General features: G+C 40.5%; 1 protein-coding gene across 2 annotated transcripts in view; it reads right to left on the minus strand.

The window, feature by feature from the left end:
• PDK3 (pyruvate dehydrogenase kinase 3) overlaps nt 1-18,179 on the minus strand; it is a 1,119,352-nt gene that overhangs the window by 1,086,663 nt on the left and 14,510 nt on the right. Inside the window, exon 3 of one of the 2 annotated variants that reach the window (XM_069204815.1) lies at nt 7,825-7,945. The exons of the other annotated variant lie outside the window; for it this stretch is intronic. The gene's annotated coding sequence lies outside the window, so the exon portion shown is untranslated. The remainder of the gene's footprint in view (nt 1-7,824; nt 7,946-18,179) is intronic. 2 annotated transcript variants of the gene reach the window in all.

Consider the following 18,179-nt stretch of genomic DNA (forward strand, 5'->3'; position numbering starts at 1 on the left):
TATTTTGGGTTTTAGTTTTACATTTGGGCCATGAGAGCTTGGCTTACTCTCAAAATCGTCCCACTTGGAATGGTGAGGGCTGCACTTCATGGACTTTGGGATGCTGCCATGTAGAAAAATCCACAAGACCTAGACACATCTGAAAACTAAACATCTGGGTGATTCCAGGGTGGTGTGTTTCACATGCACCCCTCACCATTTTTGTACCCAGAATCCCCTGCAAACCTCCAACTTTGCTGGAAATCACACATTTTTCCCACGTTTTTGTGATGGAACCTTCCGGAACCTGCAGGAATCCACAAAATTCCTACCACCCAGCATTGTCTCATCTATACTGATAAAAATGCTGCTGCACTTGTCAGTCTAAAAATGTTTTTTTGAAAACTGCCCTTTTGGACCCCCTTTGTTCCCCCTCAATATCAACATGTTTTTGGCTCTTCCCTTTCACAAGTACTTAGCCCACCTACACAAATGAGGTATCATTTTTACCGGGAGACTGAGGGGAACTTTGGGTGGTATGAAATGTGTCCCAGTGCTGTGATCCCACACAGAAATGTGGGAAAAATGTGATTTTTCAGCTACATTTGAGGTTTGCTGAGGATTCTGGGTAAGAAAACATTGGGGGATCCACGCAAATCACACCTCACTGGACTCCCTCGGGTGTCTAGTTTTCAGAAATGTCTGGGTTTGGTAGGTTTCCGTAGAAGGCTGCTGAGCCCAGGACCAAAAACGCAGGCTCCCCCCTGCAAAAAAACAGGTAGTTTTGTATTTGATAATTTTGATGTGTCCAGATAGTGTTTTGGGGCCTTTCCTTTCGTGGGCAGTAGGCCCACCCACAAAAGTGAAGTACAATTTTTATCGGGAGACTTGGGGGAACGCTGGGTGGAAGGAAATTTGTGGCTCCTCTCAGATTCCAGAACTTTCTGTCACCGAAATGAGAGGAAAAAGTGTTTTTTCTGCCAAATTTTGAGGTTTGCAAAGGATTCCAGGTAACAGAACCTGGTCAGAGCCGCACAAGTCACCCCATTTTGGATTCCCCTAGGTGTCTAGTTTTCACAAATGTGCTGTTTTGCTAGGTTTCCCCAGGTGCCGGCTGAGCTAGAGGCCAAAATCCACAGGTAGGCACTTTGTAAAAAACACCTCTGTTTTCTGTGAAAAAATGTGATGTATCCACGTTGTGTTTTGGGCCATTTCCTTTCGTGGGCGCTAGGCCTACCCACACAAGTGAGGTACCATTTTTATCAGGAGACTTGGGGGAACGCTGGGTGGAAGGAAATTTGTGGCTCCTCTCAGATTCCAGAACTTTCTGTCACCGCAATGAGAGGAAAAAGTGTTTTTTCTGCCAAATTTTGAGGTTTGCAAAGGATTCTGGGTAACAGAACCTGGTCAGAGCCCCTCAAGTCACCCCATCTTGGATTCCCCTAGGTGTCTAGTTTTAAAAAAATGCGCTGGTTTGCTAGGTTTCCCTAGGTGCCGCCGGAGCTAGAGGCCAAAATCCACAGCTAGGCACTTTGTAAAAAAAACAGCTCTGTTTTCTTAGTGAAAATGTGATGTGTCCATGTCGTGTTTTGGGGCATTTCCTGTCGCGGGTGCTAGGCCTATCCACGCAAGTGAGGTACCATTTTTATCGGGAGACGTGGGGGAACAAAGATTAGCAAAACAAGTGTTATTGCCTCTAGTCTTTCTCTACATTTTTTCCCTCCAAATGTAAGACAGTGTGTAAAAAAGACATCTATTTGAGAAATGCCCTGTAATTCACATGCTAGTATGGGCACCCCAGAATTCAGAGATGTGCAAATAACCACTGCTTCTCAACACCTTATCTTGTGGCCATTTTGGAAATACAAAGGTTTTCTTGATACCTATTTTTCACTCTTTGTATTTCAGCAAATGAATTGCTGTATACACGGTATAGAATAAAAACCCATTGCAAGGTGCAGCTGATTTATTGGTCTGGGTACCTAGGGTTCTTGATGAACCTACAAGCCCTATATATCCCCGCAACCAGAAGAGTCCAGCGGACGTAACAGTATATTGCTTTCAAACATCTGACATAGCCAGAAAAAGTTACAGAGTAAACCGTGGAGAAAAATGTCTGTTTTTTTCACCTCAATTTCAATATTTTTTTATTTCAGCTGTTAATTTCTGTAGGAAACACTTGTAGGATCTACACAAATGACCCCTTGCTGAATTCAGATTTTTGTCTACTTTTCAGAAATGTTTAGATTTCTGGGATCCAGCATTGGTTTCTCACCCATCTTGGCCACTAACTGGAAGGAGGCTGAAAGCACAAAAAATAGTAGAAATATGGTATGTCCCAGTAAAATGTTAAAATTGTACTGTAAAATGGTGTTTTCTAATTCAGGTCTGCCTGTTCCTGAAAGCTGGGAAGATGGTGATCTTGTCACTGCAAACCCTTTGTTGATGACATTTTCAGTGAAAAAAACACGAGCTGCCTTCTGCAGCCCTTTTTTCCCATTGTTTTGAAAAAAACAAAATTTTCACTATATTTTGGCTAGTTTCTTGGTCTCCTTCAGGGGAACCCACAAATTCTGGGTACCTCTAGAATCCCTAGGATGTTGTAAAAAAAGGACGCTTATTTGGCGTGGGTAGCTTATGTGAACAAAAAGTTTTGAGGGCCTAAGCGTGAACTGCCCCAAATAGCCAAAAAAAGGTTCGGCAAAGGAGGGGAAAAGGCCTGGCAGCGAAGGGGTTAAAAAGATCACTACAAATGGAAATGCATGATTTTGAAGTACTGCAGCCTCAACAATGAATTTCCTTCCATGCTATTATTATACGTGTGCCTAACACCTGTTCACAATGTCACTCACACCTCTGAAAACTATTCAGGACAAGCAAAATGTCTTCGTATGGGTAATGGAGCCCCTAGGGTATTAAAAAAATCTTATTGAAATCCATTTAGGAAGGCGGACTATTGTTTCCTCATTAAAGACCTATGTTCAAGCCAAACAACGTCGACCTATCCTCAACATCATTCAGCCAGCAGAAATTATGGGTTCAAGTAGAGGACAAATATTCAAAGCCCCCTAAATACGCATTACTGTGGTTACATCCCAAATTGCAAGGAACACAAAGCCACCTGTTCACTACAATTATTGCCACGAGACACTGGTCTGCGATAACAGGGTGTGGGGAAATCACTATGTTACCATCCTTTTTGCCCTTGATATTTATTGAACAATGCCAATTGCCTCTCAGGCCTGCAGGAGCAAGGTTTTAAAGATTGGTTTATGGGAGTGGTTCACAACCTTTTCACTTCTGTGGACCCCAATTTTAGCACTACTGGAACTCGGGGACCCCCACTGAATCATTTTTGGTATCCGGGGACCCCCCACGAAGTCATTACTGAAAGCTGGGGACCTAATCTGTTAATATTCTTTCATTTTCTAAGCTGTTGTGGACCCCCTGAAGAGGCTTCGCGGACCCCTAGGGTTCCCCGGACCACAGGTTGGGAACCACTGGTTTACAGCGTCTAAGGCAACAGTAGGTGATATGTATAATGAAGGTCGGTTTAGAGTCTTGGAATCTTGCCAACAACACTGGCAGCTCCCCAAAATGGAAACCTTTAGGTACACACAAGTAACACATTGGACCCAGCAGCAGAAAGAGAAGACTGTATCACTTGGAGATCTTCCTTCTCTTGCATCATTCCTGAAGAGTTGGTGGACGTCAGAAGGGGTCTCACATGTATACAGACTGCTTAATTACCAACACCAGACTTTCAAACCTCCATATATCTGTCTGGGAAACTGAAATGGATACACAAAAAACACAGGACTCGTGGCTCAATATATATTGTCCTGCAGCAAAATCATCTATTGCACACAGAATAAGGATAACAGCCTTAAATTTCTCCTATGCGGATACCCACCACAACTCCCCTACATGTAATGTTTGGCTCACTAGAAGAGTGCTGGTGGACTTGTAAGGAAACTAATTACAGCCATTGGTCTGTCCCAGAATCACTAAATGCTACTTTTGGCTGACACTAGAGATTAAATGGGTTTTCCTTTGACTACTTATATAGGCAAACTAAACACACACTTCTTTCTTCAACCTGTCCCAGCTGAACATGCGGTGATCCAAGCTATGGCAAATGTATGCTATGGAAAAACTAGTATCCACAGTGAAAGACCAAATTAATAAATTTGAGAAAATCTGAGCTCCTGATTCTTCTTAGACTGGGAGCACGTATTGTTAGTTCATCATTATCTTCTGCATAGGGGCATGACTCAACAAAAACTACATCGTAGGATTCACTTTTGTGTTCCAGCATGTGGAAAGATCTGTCAGAGAGCTTGTGAGAACCAAAATGAAAACTGAACAACACTAATGTAAAACATTTTGATCACGTACCAATAAAATAAAGTTTGTTTAAAAAAACAAAACAGTCTAATCTAATAATATATGCAGTGCTATTTCAAGTACTTAATTGAGTGTGTACTGCTTATGCTTTTAACCAAACCCCCCCTACAGAAACCCATCATACACATGAGAAGGAGAGGGTTCATCTGAAATATCAAGTATGTGTGTTTCATTTCACAAATCATGTCTGAGGCACAATATAGAGAAATGTCTTACATAACGCAAACCCATTACAAGAATGTTTAAGGTTCAAATATTTTCTATCGTCCTCAAATGACCAGAAATACATTGCTTTTAAAATAATTTATTTAAAGGCTGACACTGAAATAATAGAGTACTACATTCAATGTAACAGTTACACAATTATTGGGCTGCCTGATAGAATTAAACTGCTAACTCTTGAAGCGGTCTAGATTTCAGTCTTAAAAACCCATCTTAAAGAACTGTAGATTAAATTAACATGAATACTTGGTGTCGAACCACATCCAATTTGGCTACTTCTAAGAATGTCTTATAATATATCTGAGTTCAGCATCAGCAAACTTTTTGCTGATTTCCAGCGTCACCTAACAAAAAAGAAACGTGTAAAGTGTAGAAAACTGGACACACATGTTCCATCGTTAAGGAGCTGTCATGATGGGGTTTGGACTTGAGTAATCACGAGTGGGGTGTGTGAGCGCGGCATTTATGCACTGACATTTCCTTTGGTCTCCTCCACTTCTTCTTCTTCCCATTGCTTCTCCTCCAACTCCTACTCCTATTCCATATTCTTGAGCCCCCAGACACGATGACAGCTGGCCATGTGGGTTTGCAGACATATCTAACATAATGGACTGCAAGATATCTTAAACCTAAAGATGCAGTACCTTAGTAAGGAAAATAAGAGACTGGCGGCACTCTGGTATGGACTACTTCAGTATGTAACTGTGCACTAGATCCAACCGTCCCTTGATGCATCCCTGAAAGTCCTGGATGTATCATCTTCAAAATCCGAGCTTTCCCCTACACTTACTTATAAGGTCCTGTCACTGGGGGGCAACACGATTTTAAATGAGTACCCAGAAACCACCTTTTGTTATCCACGTGTTGCATAAAAAATGGTTTTTGATTCTTTTGGCTGCAAACAAGGAGTAGTATTCATATAATTATGCATGTCATGTACACATGAATAGAGATGCTTTATTGATAAGCAACACTGCAAAGTTCATGTATTTAGCAAACCCTGTACAGTCATTCTGCATAGCTCTGAAGTAAGGCCTGAGTTCCCTTTCGAACTTCCTTGACCGTTTGTTTCTGGGTCCAAATCTCCACACCACTGTCTCATCATATGCTGCGCCGCGCATGTCACAGCCATCCTTTGCATTCCCTTTTCAGGCCATGAGTTTTCATTTCAGATGTGTCTCTCTGGCAGTAGTGAATGACTCTGGCTAGATTCTGAGACTTGCATGCAACACTTCTGGTTCTGCCACTTCTTTTTAAGGTTACTGATCAACACTGGTGTTGAAGGCTTTAATTGCATAGGCCGGTATAGAGTGAATTTAGTTCAGACAATTTTTGAGTGTCAAAGTGATAAACAGCAATGGGATGCCCTAAATGATCTGGCTGACCAGGACCAGCACTTGCTCATTCTTAAGAGTAGCCATGCTCCATAGTACGATTTGCTAGTTAAATATTTTCTGCAGAGTGATGCTTTTGCCTTCATAATGTTCTGTTCAGTTTATTCAGAAATGTCTGCAACACTGGATGTTCTATCATAGTGGTAGGCCATGTTATACTTAGATTACGATACTGAGGAAATAAATTAGTGAATAAACTAGAAAAGAATAAAAATCTTATTTAAGCATAACAGCCTCCTAAGCATGAAAGTTAATCAGTGTACAAAGGCTCCTGTGATAGAGCATCAGTATAGTAGAATGTTGGGTATGGAATGTTCTGTGCGGGGGCTTGGGATTCTGTTTATGAAGGTTGATATTGGCTCCCTGTGGGTGAGGTGTTATTAAACCTCTTTTAACTTGCTCTTGGCTGTGAGTTCCTATTTATCAATTTTATAGCACCTCTTACCTGTACAGAAGAGGACACGTCTGCCAGCCAGTGACAGAGCTGGCCGACAGTCCTCTCAGGAACAGCAGCCATTTCCAACATGGCCACCACACATGCATGTTGCATCACCTCATGTCATACAGACTACAGAGGCTCCAGGCACAGCGCATGTGTGAATGGCCACCAATGCCGGTTTTATTCCTTTGGGACATGTATAATGATGACTCCAAAGTCGAAACTATGCTTTATTTCTACAAAACGCTTTACCAGTATGCAACACCTCCTTCCTGCCACTAAACCCCCTTGCCTTTTTCCCAGCTGTCACTCGCTTCTAGAATCCCTACCACCCAAAGTTCCAATTACATCATAACATAACATTACACAATCCCCCTCTTTTCTTAACTGAAAATTTTAGGAAGAACATAATCCATGAAGTACAACACTAAAAAAAAACAATAAAAGAGAAAAACACACACAATATATATATATATATATACACACACACACACACACACACACACACTATTAACAATGTTCTGTGATTAAATAAAGATAATGTCCCAAAAATGTTCACCACAACTTCATTTATTCTCATACATAATTTTTCAGACAGCCAACACGTGTGTCACACAATATGCACTTCTTCAGGGCTGTAATAAATATGAAAAGGTAAGCATAAATAAGACAATACTTATTATAAATGAACACCTTGTATAACACAATACAACAATAATTACTTGTTGTCTTGACAGTATCTTTTTTACCATACATATTTTATGGTCATCTATTACTATACATATTTACACATCCATTCTAATAAATTTCGCTCTGCACTTTTTCAGGGCTAATATAAAAGAAAATATGAGTATATACAACAAAATACTTACTATACCAAAACACATTATATAAAACAAAAGCAAGTGCTTATTGTCCTTACAACAAAATACTTATTATACCAAAACACATTATATAAAACAAAAGCAAGTGCTTATTGTCCTTACAATTTCTTTTCTCATATGTTTGTACAGATGGCAGGTTCATCTGTTATACATGTTTGCACGTCCATTGCACTTTTGAGTCTAAATCACAAAACATAAATCAAAAAAATGTTTTTTCCTTGCAAAAGAAGACAAACATTAATTAGAAATATAGTACATGATCTGCAAAATGCCTAGGGAAGTACTTTTCTGTATATTCTAGTAAAATAATTCCATGACCATTATTATATAAAACACTCATATCGAGTATGTATTTTAACTACAAGTTAACCAAGTACCTGATTATAGGTATGTTGCAGGTTTGGATACTCAAAGTATCTGTATGTTAACACTGTACATGACTCGGAGACATTTTTCTATTACTGTGTAGAACAGAAACAATCAAATAGCAAATAAGTACCTTATTTCCAAGTTTCTTGTCTTTGATATGCTTGCTACATCGAAAACCTTTTTATATAGCGATGCAATGTAGGTTTCCCCACTCTGCTTCAGTTAATATTCCTTCAATGAGTTTGTCTTTCCTAAAAAATACACACACATAGGTTTGTTGCAATTCTACCTCTGATGTTATTTTTATTTGTTGTGTATTTGACAAGACATAGTGGGCAAAAATGTCTTTTGTTTTCCACAATAGCCATTTTGTATATCTCAAAACTTGATAAACAATACTTCTTAAAGCCTCATGATACTGGAATCTGCAAGCCACATACACGCTGCAACCACATTACATCCCGAGTGCTGTATGCCAATCTTCATATTATACAATCTCTTGCACTCTATGTAACACTCTAATCTTGGTAACTTAATACTATATAGAGTACCTCTATAGTTTTACTAGCACGCATTTCTGCCATCACAACTGTCTTCCTTAGGATCCATACTTAAACATACACCTGCAAGTAGCCTCCACATTTATTTTAATTGCCTAATATAAACTGTATACAACTACAAATAAACCACTTACTATCTATTCCAATACTATTTAAATCTCCAGAGCAATATCCCAGTTACATTTGTTCCTCGCAGACACTAATTTCCTTAAAGGCCGTCTCTTATCATTCAACTACAACAACCAAAGCGTGAGCGCCTTATTACAATGCACATCCCTCCCCTTTGTCTGTTTAAATGAATCATCAACAAACTGCATACTGCAAATTTAAAACAATATTGTCAACCTGCAAAGCAGTATCTAGCAAACTGAATATTGCATACATAAAATAACATGGTCAATCTCCAGAGCGGTATCTCCCTTATATACATTCCTTTCAGCCTCCGTTTTCACTACAAATCCTAAGAGCACTCCTTCCACATGCCTCTCCCAATCTTCTTACCCGTCATTCTTGCTGAAGCACCAGCGCACTGCGTCTCCAAGCAGTCTTTCTCAAAAGAAGCTTACTACTTCAAATGCTCCTTAACTCCTTTATCCAACTTAATTTGCTCTTTTGACTTATCCTGGGGGCTTATGCGGATGACACGCAATTAATTGTTGCCATCCCAGATGATTCCCAGACCACAATGGCTCATTTTAGTAGCGGCATGAGGGCCATCATCCATTGGAAGAATAGCAACTGCTTGATGTTGAACCCCGACAAAAAAAGAGGTTCTTTTTTCGGTAAGTCGGATCCGGTCTGGAATGGCGCCTCTGTAGCCACAAAGACTGGGAAATTTGCCTGTACACATACCTACTGCCAGAAATCTTCGGATAGTTTTCGATCAAGCCTTAGCTTTTGATTTCCAGATCATTAAATTGACATTGGCATACTACTTTCTGCTGCGAACAATTAAAAAGGTGTGTCAGTACATTCTGTTGGAGTTATAGAAGACTATTTAACTTCACTAATTTTATCAAAACAAGATTATTGTAATGCCTTATATCCAGGCATTTCTCAATGCACCTTAAAGAAACGTCAATGTCTTCAAAATGCAGCAGCTGAAGATCCCTAAATTCCAATCTGTGGCAAAAAGTTTGAAGCATCTTCATTGGTTACCTATAAGGGAGAGAATCAAGTTCAAAGCGCTCTGCCCAGCACACAAATCCCTTTATGGTACAGCCCCAGACTATTTGAAGAGAAAGTTTGTTTGGTATCAGCCCGTAGAGTGCCAAGATCATCATCTTCCAGAACAATTAATGGGCAAAAATTTAGGAGGCAGAAATGGGGAGGCAAAAGTATTCTGTACATGACAGCACTAATGTGGAATAAACTACCTCTTCAGTTGAGAGCCCAGACAAGCTACTAGACCTACAGGAAGCAGCTTAAAACCTGGTTGTTCTCTAGAAGATTTGATGGAGAGATGAATTCTGACCTTGGTTTCCTGATTTTCAGCGCCAAGATGCCAATGGTATTCATATGCTTTACAAAATTTTCAAATATATATATATACACACACACACACACATGCCTAATTGTTAACGGATTACACGTTACTAGTAACCCAATTACAAATCAAATTGTAACTGTTACTTGTTCCTTGCTATTTATGAACTTATTTGTTTGTTTTTACATAGACCTCTTGAAATTCTACTCCAAACTTCACTATGAAGTTGTGTAAACATATTTCTACTGATCATAATTACAAACTTGAACCTTCCAGAGAACTATTTAAAAAAAAAAAATAATAAGTAGGCAAAAAAACTATGGCAAATATCCATTTTCGTTTTCTAAAATACCTACAGTCTCGAACCCTTATCATCATCCATGCAAGTCTTGTTTTATTAACTCTAAGCTGTCCGAGATGTCATGCAACTCTCTGAAAAAGACTAAGATATAAAGATATTTTATGTAAATATACATATTACACAGTTAAAAAGACTTACTCATATCATGCTCATTACATCATCTCTACTGTTAGACACTCAACTTTACTTATTCCCAATTTCTGGGCATGCTATACAAATGTTCCCATTCTCAAACTGGGGTGCTAAATTTAATAAAATATCTACTTGTCCATGGGACAGGTTGCTTCTTAAATCTACTTGTCCTGTAAGAATATCTACCAATCCCTTTGGTGCCATGTAGTGTGGTGACAAATTATGGCAGCAGTCATATTATTTAAGAGCTCTGATAACAGCCTCTCTGATTATGACAAAGCTAATACAATAGTAGGGTTTGAGTACTAGCAATTTCAAGCCCTTCTGTAGCTATTTCCTTATGTTGCCACCTTTCCACACATCTGCACACTGAGGCTGGAGGAAGCAATAAGCAATAGTTCCAGGGCTGGAATGCCTTTGAGTCTTTGCAAACCTACTAACATGCATGTTTTAAGGATGTTCACAAGCTCTTCCCTAATCTTTTCCCAAACTAGGAAAGGCTGAGAATTTACCCCCGACAAGGGCAGAAGCAGAAGTTCTTCCAGGAATGGGAACAAAGTGGTCAGAGGGAAAGTGAACTTATAAACACAATAGATTTTCGCATGAGAAAATCTACACATGCATATTTGCTTGTGCTAAATTACAGCTCACAAATATTTTTTAGGAGTAGGATTTCCTGGTCTACGTCTGTAAATTCATTAAAGACACTAATGCAAACACATATAACATGGGTGCACTTTTGTGACTTTATTTAAAAGTTGGTCCCCCAATTAGGTCTGGTGTTATCCAAAGCATTTTGTTTTTATAAAAATTCTATTTCTCTCTCTAACCATCTATTTATTGGCTGGCTTTACAGTGAGTGACAGCATTCTGCTCTACTACAAAGAGCATATTGGCACACAAAGTAGTTTTGTTCAATGTCATGAACTACTGTGACAATGTGTGCTTTTTGAGACCCAAAAACGTTTTTAGTAACAACGGTGAGGGCCTGGCAGCTCCCACAGCAATAAAGTGTTATAAAAGCCATGTCAAAACAAGACACACAATGACAAAACTAAGAGACTGATAACCACTGTTGGATCGGTTAGCTTTTTCAGTGCTTGTTTATTTTCATGTTTCCCATAATCTTGCTGAAAACAATTACATTGATTTTCCAATATGAATATTTTTGGGGAAATACTAGCATACATCAGCACATTTTCCTAAATGATGCTTCTAAGCAATTGTGCCTAAAATTTCACAGTAATTTAGCAAAACGTTGGTTTTCCTATTTGCAGTTCTTTTCTGAACATTTTCTTTTTAAAGCAATGAATCGTCAGTCTTACTTACCAGCTTCTGAAAACATTTGCTTCTAACCAGAGAGAATTCTGGGAGCATTATACATAGCCTCATATTGTTAAACTTTTCAAACTGTGTGTACACTGTTTCCCTGTAACCACTGTCAGTAGTGCAGTGTGACTTTACAACGTTTATTTAGAGCACTCACCCTAATAATAAAGACTTTGCAATACCGAACCATAGATACAAGTTCAAACAGCATTAACATATGCACACAAATACTACCTCAACTGCAGACAGTTCCCTTCCCTGTAAACCAGCAGCCAAAGGGTTTGTTCTGCAGGGGGTTGCTCCTATTTGTCCCAAGAAGAAAATAAGCATGAAAACTTGTCATTAACTCCAAACAATATGTCCTGGGTGTCAGGCTATAGGAAATACATACCCCTGCTCCAAGTATTCCGAGAAGCCACCATGCTAATGTGAGCATTGTGCTCTGCTGTACCTGTCCAAAAAATTTGGGTTCATGTTATGTGATTTAGATTCCACTTAAAGTGTAATGGACATGAAAACATGTATAACAGATGAACCAGCAATATCTACAAACATAAGAAAATAAGTTTGTAATGACAACAAGCCCTTAATGTTGTATTATATCATTTGTTTTGTTACAATAAGTATTTTGCTGAACATACTCAGTTTTTTTATATTACTCATGAAAAAGTGCAGAGCAAATTTTATTGGATTGGATGTGTAAATATGTACAATAATAGATGATCATAAAATATGTATGAAAAAAGATTCGAAGACAACATGTAATTATTGTCGAATGTGTTATACAAACTGTTCGGTTATAATAAGTATTTAATTATTTATGCTAACCTTTTTATATTTATTACAACCCTGAAGAAGTGCAGACTGCATACAACACGTGTTGGCGGTCTAAAAAATTATGTATGAGAATAAATGTAGTTGTGACAAGGTTCAGTTACGAACAGTGGTTGGGTACCAGTATACTGAGAGATAGCGCTGAGCAATTTATTACCTAGTGGGAAGTTTTTTTTTTTTTTTGGGTTTGTTAGTAACTTTGGCCCTCTGTGATGAATCTTCACGAAACCTTCCAAAAAAAAGTTCATCCACCTCAGCTACTTCCTGGAAAGTTTCAGGATGATCTGTCAAGCAGGAGGGGGGAGGGAGGAGGGCTCTTAAAATACAAAATCCCCATGCATTTTTCATAGACTTCTTTAGGCAGGGCTACAGCAAAAACTGCTGAATGGAAAAACACCAAATGTGGCAGGGAGCTAGATCAGGGTCTGCAGATTGTGTTTTTTGCAATTTGGTGTAAATCTGTTCAGTAGTTCTTGAGAAATTAAGAGTAAAAAATAATTGTATATTTTGGCAGTTGCACTCGTGAGAGGCTCCGAGCATTGGTGGGAGGACAATTTAAAAACAATAGTGTTCCAGTTGGCTCAGGGAGCTTTATTTCCCTCGCACCATCTCACTTCAGTGGGAGTGAGACTCTCGCAACAGTGAGCGCACTGACTGGCTGCCAACGACATGAGAAAAAAAATTCTGACAGCCATTACAGTAGTCAGTGACATGGTCCCGTCACCAAGTTGTTAAAATAAAAAAAGGATAGATAGATGGGGGCAGGGTGGGGATACCCCGAACCTCTAAGCCCCACGCCCACCCCAAAAAGCATAAAATGCTGCAATCTCGCAAGAATCTCATGGGGTCGTAAAACACACAAAAATAAAAAACAAAAAGGCAGTATTTATTCATTAGAAGTCCCAGGAAGCCTACTCCCACGGCCAAAAACTATTTCGGGGGGGGGGGGATGTGCCCCCCTCCCAAGCCATTAGAGGCCCCGGGGAGCAGTCCCCTGGAGGCCAACATTATTTTTTATGGAGAGGGGTCCCAGAGTCTCGAAAAGCCCCCTGAGGAGCCTATCCCCCTCAATGCCGATATTGAATTTATTAGGAAGTGAGGTTTCACAGTCCCCCTCAAGCCTGAAAATGCCCCAGGGAGCCCCCTCCTCTAGCCTGAAAAGACCCCAGGGAGCCCAAACATAGGCCGATTCCTTTAAAGGAGGGGGGACCACACCCCCCCCCTCCCAAAGTCATTACTGGCCTTGCGGACCTCATCCTCCTGGCCCAGCTCGCAGGCTATGTCCCGGAGTTCCCTCCCCTGGGACATAGCAGTTTCCCTGCCCACACCAGCGGGGGCAAGGAAACCTGTGCTTCCTCAGTGAAGCAGGCAGAGAAACCGATCTTAATATTGCACCTGCCCACAGGGGGCAGCGTTATTAGCTACTCCTTGTGGGCAGGAGCAATGCCGGCTCCCGCTGCATGCTTGCTGGGGCTGCAGGGTCCTTGGGGCTTCTCCCAGTGTTCCCCAAGGACACTGTGGTCGGTGCTCTGGGTGGTCACCCACCTTTGCTTGCGCTGGGCCCCAGGGGATGGGATCCTCTTGGCCTAAACTGCCCTATGGAGGGGGGCCATGTGCCAAACTCTCCACTGAATTTGTTGTTGGGCCCCAGGAGATGGAGTCTTTGGGCCCGAAATCAGTCCAGTGAGTGTGGCACGTGAACCCCCTACCCATTAGATCTGTTGCCAGGATCCAGGGGCATGCATGGAGTCTTCTGGGCCCGGCAATATATCTAATGGGGATGGGATAGTGTGCCCCCCTTCACAATTGCACCAGGTCCCAGGAGATGGGTTCCCTGGGGCTGAAATTGGCTTTGGTTGACTGCATGGTGGTGGTGTTGGCAGCAGTCAGGCTCTTCAGCCAACAGCCTTGCGGGGTGGGGGTTGCATTGACATATGGTAATTAAGTATTGTTTTATGTTTTAAAAAACCTAGAAATTCCCTAGGCCCCTAGAAAAAAAAACAAAGGTTAAAGTAACATTATAGTTAGGTGAATTTTTCAGTGACAACATTAACGTTTTGATGGGAAAAAAAAAAAAAAAAAACACAGAACTTCACCAGTTATAGTTAGCAGCGCCAACTATAACTTGCGCCCCTGCCATGCACTCACTGCTTAGGACCTGGAGAAAGACTCATTGCTTCTAGGTCTAGCTACATTCTACCAGAAAGGGCATATTGTGGCCCTCTTGAGCAATGAGCTAAATGACCAGGTGTTTCTTTTGTAAAATAAGCTTATTTTAGGAGCCAGAGATAAACGATGACAGCACCGGAATAAAGCCAACGCAAATGTCAGTGACATGGGAGGAACGGAATGCTGTAGTGAAATGCAGGCAGCTACTAGCCTAAAAAACCCACAGTGAAAGGGGAGCACCAAAGAAATAACAAAACTAGTAGGTCACAGCAACAGATAAAGAAACCAAAGTTGAATAATACAGTAGTTGGTCACCTCTCTGAAACAGAAAAAGGAGGGAAAAATGGCAGAGTGACCACTAGCGATCAGGAATTTTTAAAGGGCAATGGAACGAACAAATGAAATTGCTTTAACCCATAAGAAGTATAATAAAAGAATACATGAGGTCGAAAGCTTACACTTGACCTAAAAAGGAGCTATGAAGTGGCCAGCACTGACCACTCACAGTGCTTTTCTTTTTTTTTTTTTTTTACTTTAAGCCATGTAACACAGCAGCTCAACTTCTGTGTAACATGTAAAGAAAACATTGACAAAGCCAGTAGATTTCATATAGGAGAAACCTTTTGGCTTTGCCAAATAGAACAACACACTGAAAAAACAATCTTACCTCAGTACTGGTAAACTCTGTAGCTGAATTCAAAAGCAGAAAACTGGACGCACCTTTCTTTTCTATTCTTTCTCCACTACGGGTCATTTCATATGCTAATTCCACATTTCCCTTAAATAGACATCTCTAGCCATTTTACACAAAATGTTTGTTCATGTATTGCCTATCAGCAAACACTTAAAAAATACGGAGGCGCAGAATGCCGAGGTAGAGGAAATTCAGTCAGAAACTCGGTCAACAGAATTCATATCGCCATAATTATTTACAAAGCATTTAACATATTTGTGCATGTGTAGTCAAGCATGCTCGTTATACAGACACCCAACACGATGAATTAAAAAAATGGAAACCTATAGACATTTTACACAAAATGCTTGTTCATGCATTGTCTATCAGCAAATTCAAGCTGGCCACTGATGTAATAAGGAGGCACAAAATGCAGAGCAAGAGGAAATACTGTCAGAAACTCGGCAGACAGAATCCATATTGTCATAGTAATTTACAAGGCACTTAGCAGTATTTGTGCATGTGTAGGCAAGCATGCTCGTTATATAGAAAACCAACACATTGAACTAAAAAAAAAAAAAAAAAAAAAAAAAAAAGGTCCTAGGAGCCATCCATAATTGCATAGTTGCACTTAGAGAAGTGGCTTCTTCTAATTTCACTTACTGGCTGCTAATTCTGATGTATGGATTGGTGTGCAGGCTCCAGTTAATAACAATCAGCTCACCTGTAATGAGGGCATCAGTGCAAAATCTTCAGAAAACCAAACTGGCTGTGTCAAACATAGCAGTCACAGACGAGGAACTAATACACAACGAACAAAACATGCAGCCTGGAATGAGCAAATTAAAGTATAAACTTAACTGGGGTTGTAGCACTTGCAAAGGAAAGTGCCATTGTTGTCATGCCCAGGACAGGGAGTGCGGCAAATTATGGTCACTGCACGTACTCATTAGCTCAAAGTCAATCTACCCACCACACAGTATATAACATACCTAACAATCAGTGAGGGGAAAAATAAGACACACATAGCAACAAATTGAGGTGCAAGCAAATTAATGACTACACCGCTTAAGGTAATGCAAAAAATGAGCACATCTGATGACGGAAGACTATGAGGGATCCGATGCACACCCACACGCATGGTTATTGCCTCCTTATTCTAAGCCAGCAGCACCTTGCCCAAGTTCAAAGCACCACAGAGTAACAGCATACCCCAAAACATGATGGTGTCATAAGTTATGTGTACATCATGGGGAAACTTGCATCCCAGAGGCAGTATGGAAGAGCTCCACGGAATCAGCACAAATCAATCTGCAGTGCAAGCGAACACACAAACCTGGGAGCCCAATGCTGCACACTACCATCAGAGAGGCGCGGGCACAGTCAGTACAGGTGTAGTAAGCCTGTCAACAGCACATCTAAGAGGCACCCCTCCTGAAAAGCTAGGCAAAGAGGAATACAGACAGCCACACGCACTACACTGTCATGCACAGGTCTTGCATGTACCATCTGCCCAGCATCTGATGGGCCTCAGCGGGGATGTTGTGGAGCTTCCCTCAGTGCTAGTCCGCTGCTTGGCAAGCTGAAAGGATTGCTCTCACAGGCACCATGGCTAATAACAACGGAGAGTGGCCCCTGAGCTGCATTGGGAAGGCAGTGCAGCAGCGCCTGCATGCTCTGTGAGAAGCAATTTAGTGTCCCATGAAGAATATGAAGAAAAAAAATGAATGGATAAACTGAAAAAATGAATGAAGCACCGCAAGTAATCCCTTTGGTAACAGTTAGAAACAAGATCATAACGACGGTGTTGCAGGCGCACCGACGGCTGGGCAGAAAGTTAAAAAAAAAAAAAGAAGTGCCCACAGCACGCAGAAGGACACTGGGGGCCAGCAACTGATCGCCAAACAGAAGGAGTACTTCGTCAAAGCTCGACAGCCGAAGCCCAAAGGGGAAAAGAGGAAGCACAACCTGTGACATGAGGATTCCTGCTGACCAATAAGAAGCAAGGAAAGAAGAGTGATCGGAGAAGCCAAACAATGGTAAATAATGAGAAGCCTGTGGATGGGCTGCAAGTCCCTTTTCAGATATTTTTTTTTCAAAAGCAAAAGATACTGTCACAGCTCAAGCATTGTGCAGGCGAAACCTAATGAAGTTTATATCGATAGAGAACTGACTACTGTATATAGTGTTTCCTTTATAGAGAGAGTTCATTCTTAGCACACAGTTTAACAGTGCAAGATTCATGAGAAATACTTTTTAAATAAGCTGCAGTGTATCTACTAAAAACAGTACACTCAATGGAGCAGTTGTCAAAAAAAGATACCATTTACTAAAAATAACCAACATCTGAAGGTGCTAAAGATTAAACTACCTGTACACTTCAAACTGTGGTGAAAACTTTACAGACAGCCCATCTTCTAAAGCAAAAGAAGCACAATTACTGACATTAGTAGATGGTGCACTCAGCCCTGTAGCTTATGTAGGAACTGTCATGCAGCACAATTCTAATAATTCAAGGCTTGTTTAAAAAAGTTACTATCTACTATGTACAATCTTACTCCTAGTAAACCTTTTTTCTGCAGAACCAAAAAACGTGTGTAGAACCTAATGAACATAAGTTAATTGTCACCTGCACATAAAGTTTTTCTTCAATACAAACATTTATAATATGGACAATACCTCCACACAACTATGGTGTATTAAGAGCAGATGTGTTCTGCAGACACACCCATTAGCTGGACTCAAGCTGTGGAAAATTACATAGAAAAGTAATATAGTAGTTACTCACCACTAACTATATAAAAAAAAAAAAGAAAATTGGATGATTTCATCAGTGATGTAATTTGAGGTGTTGTCATAGATGTAATAAATGATGTCACAGAGCATGCCATGTAAGGTCGTAAGCAGTGAAAGGCGGGGGCACAAATTATAGTTAGTGCTG

Source organism: Pleurodeles waltl, chromosome 8 (assembly GCF_031143425.1).
Source record: "Pleurodeles waltl isolate 20211129_DDA chromosome 8, aPleWal1.hap1.20221129, whole genome shotgun sequence".
In the NCBI taxonomy this organism is placed as follows: domain Eukaryota; kingdom Metazoa; phylum Chordata; class Amphibia; order Caudata; family Salamandridae; genus Pleurodeles; species Pleurodeles waltl.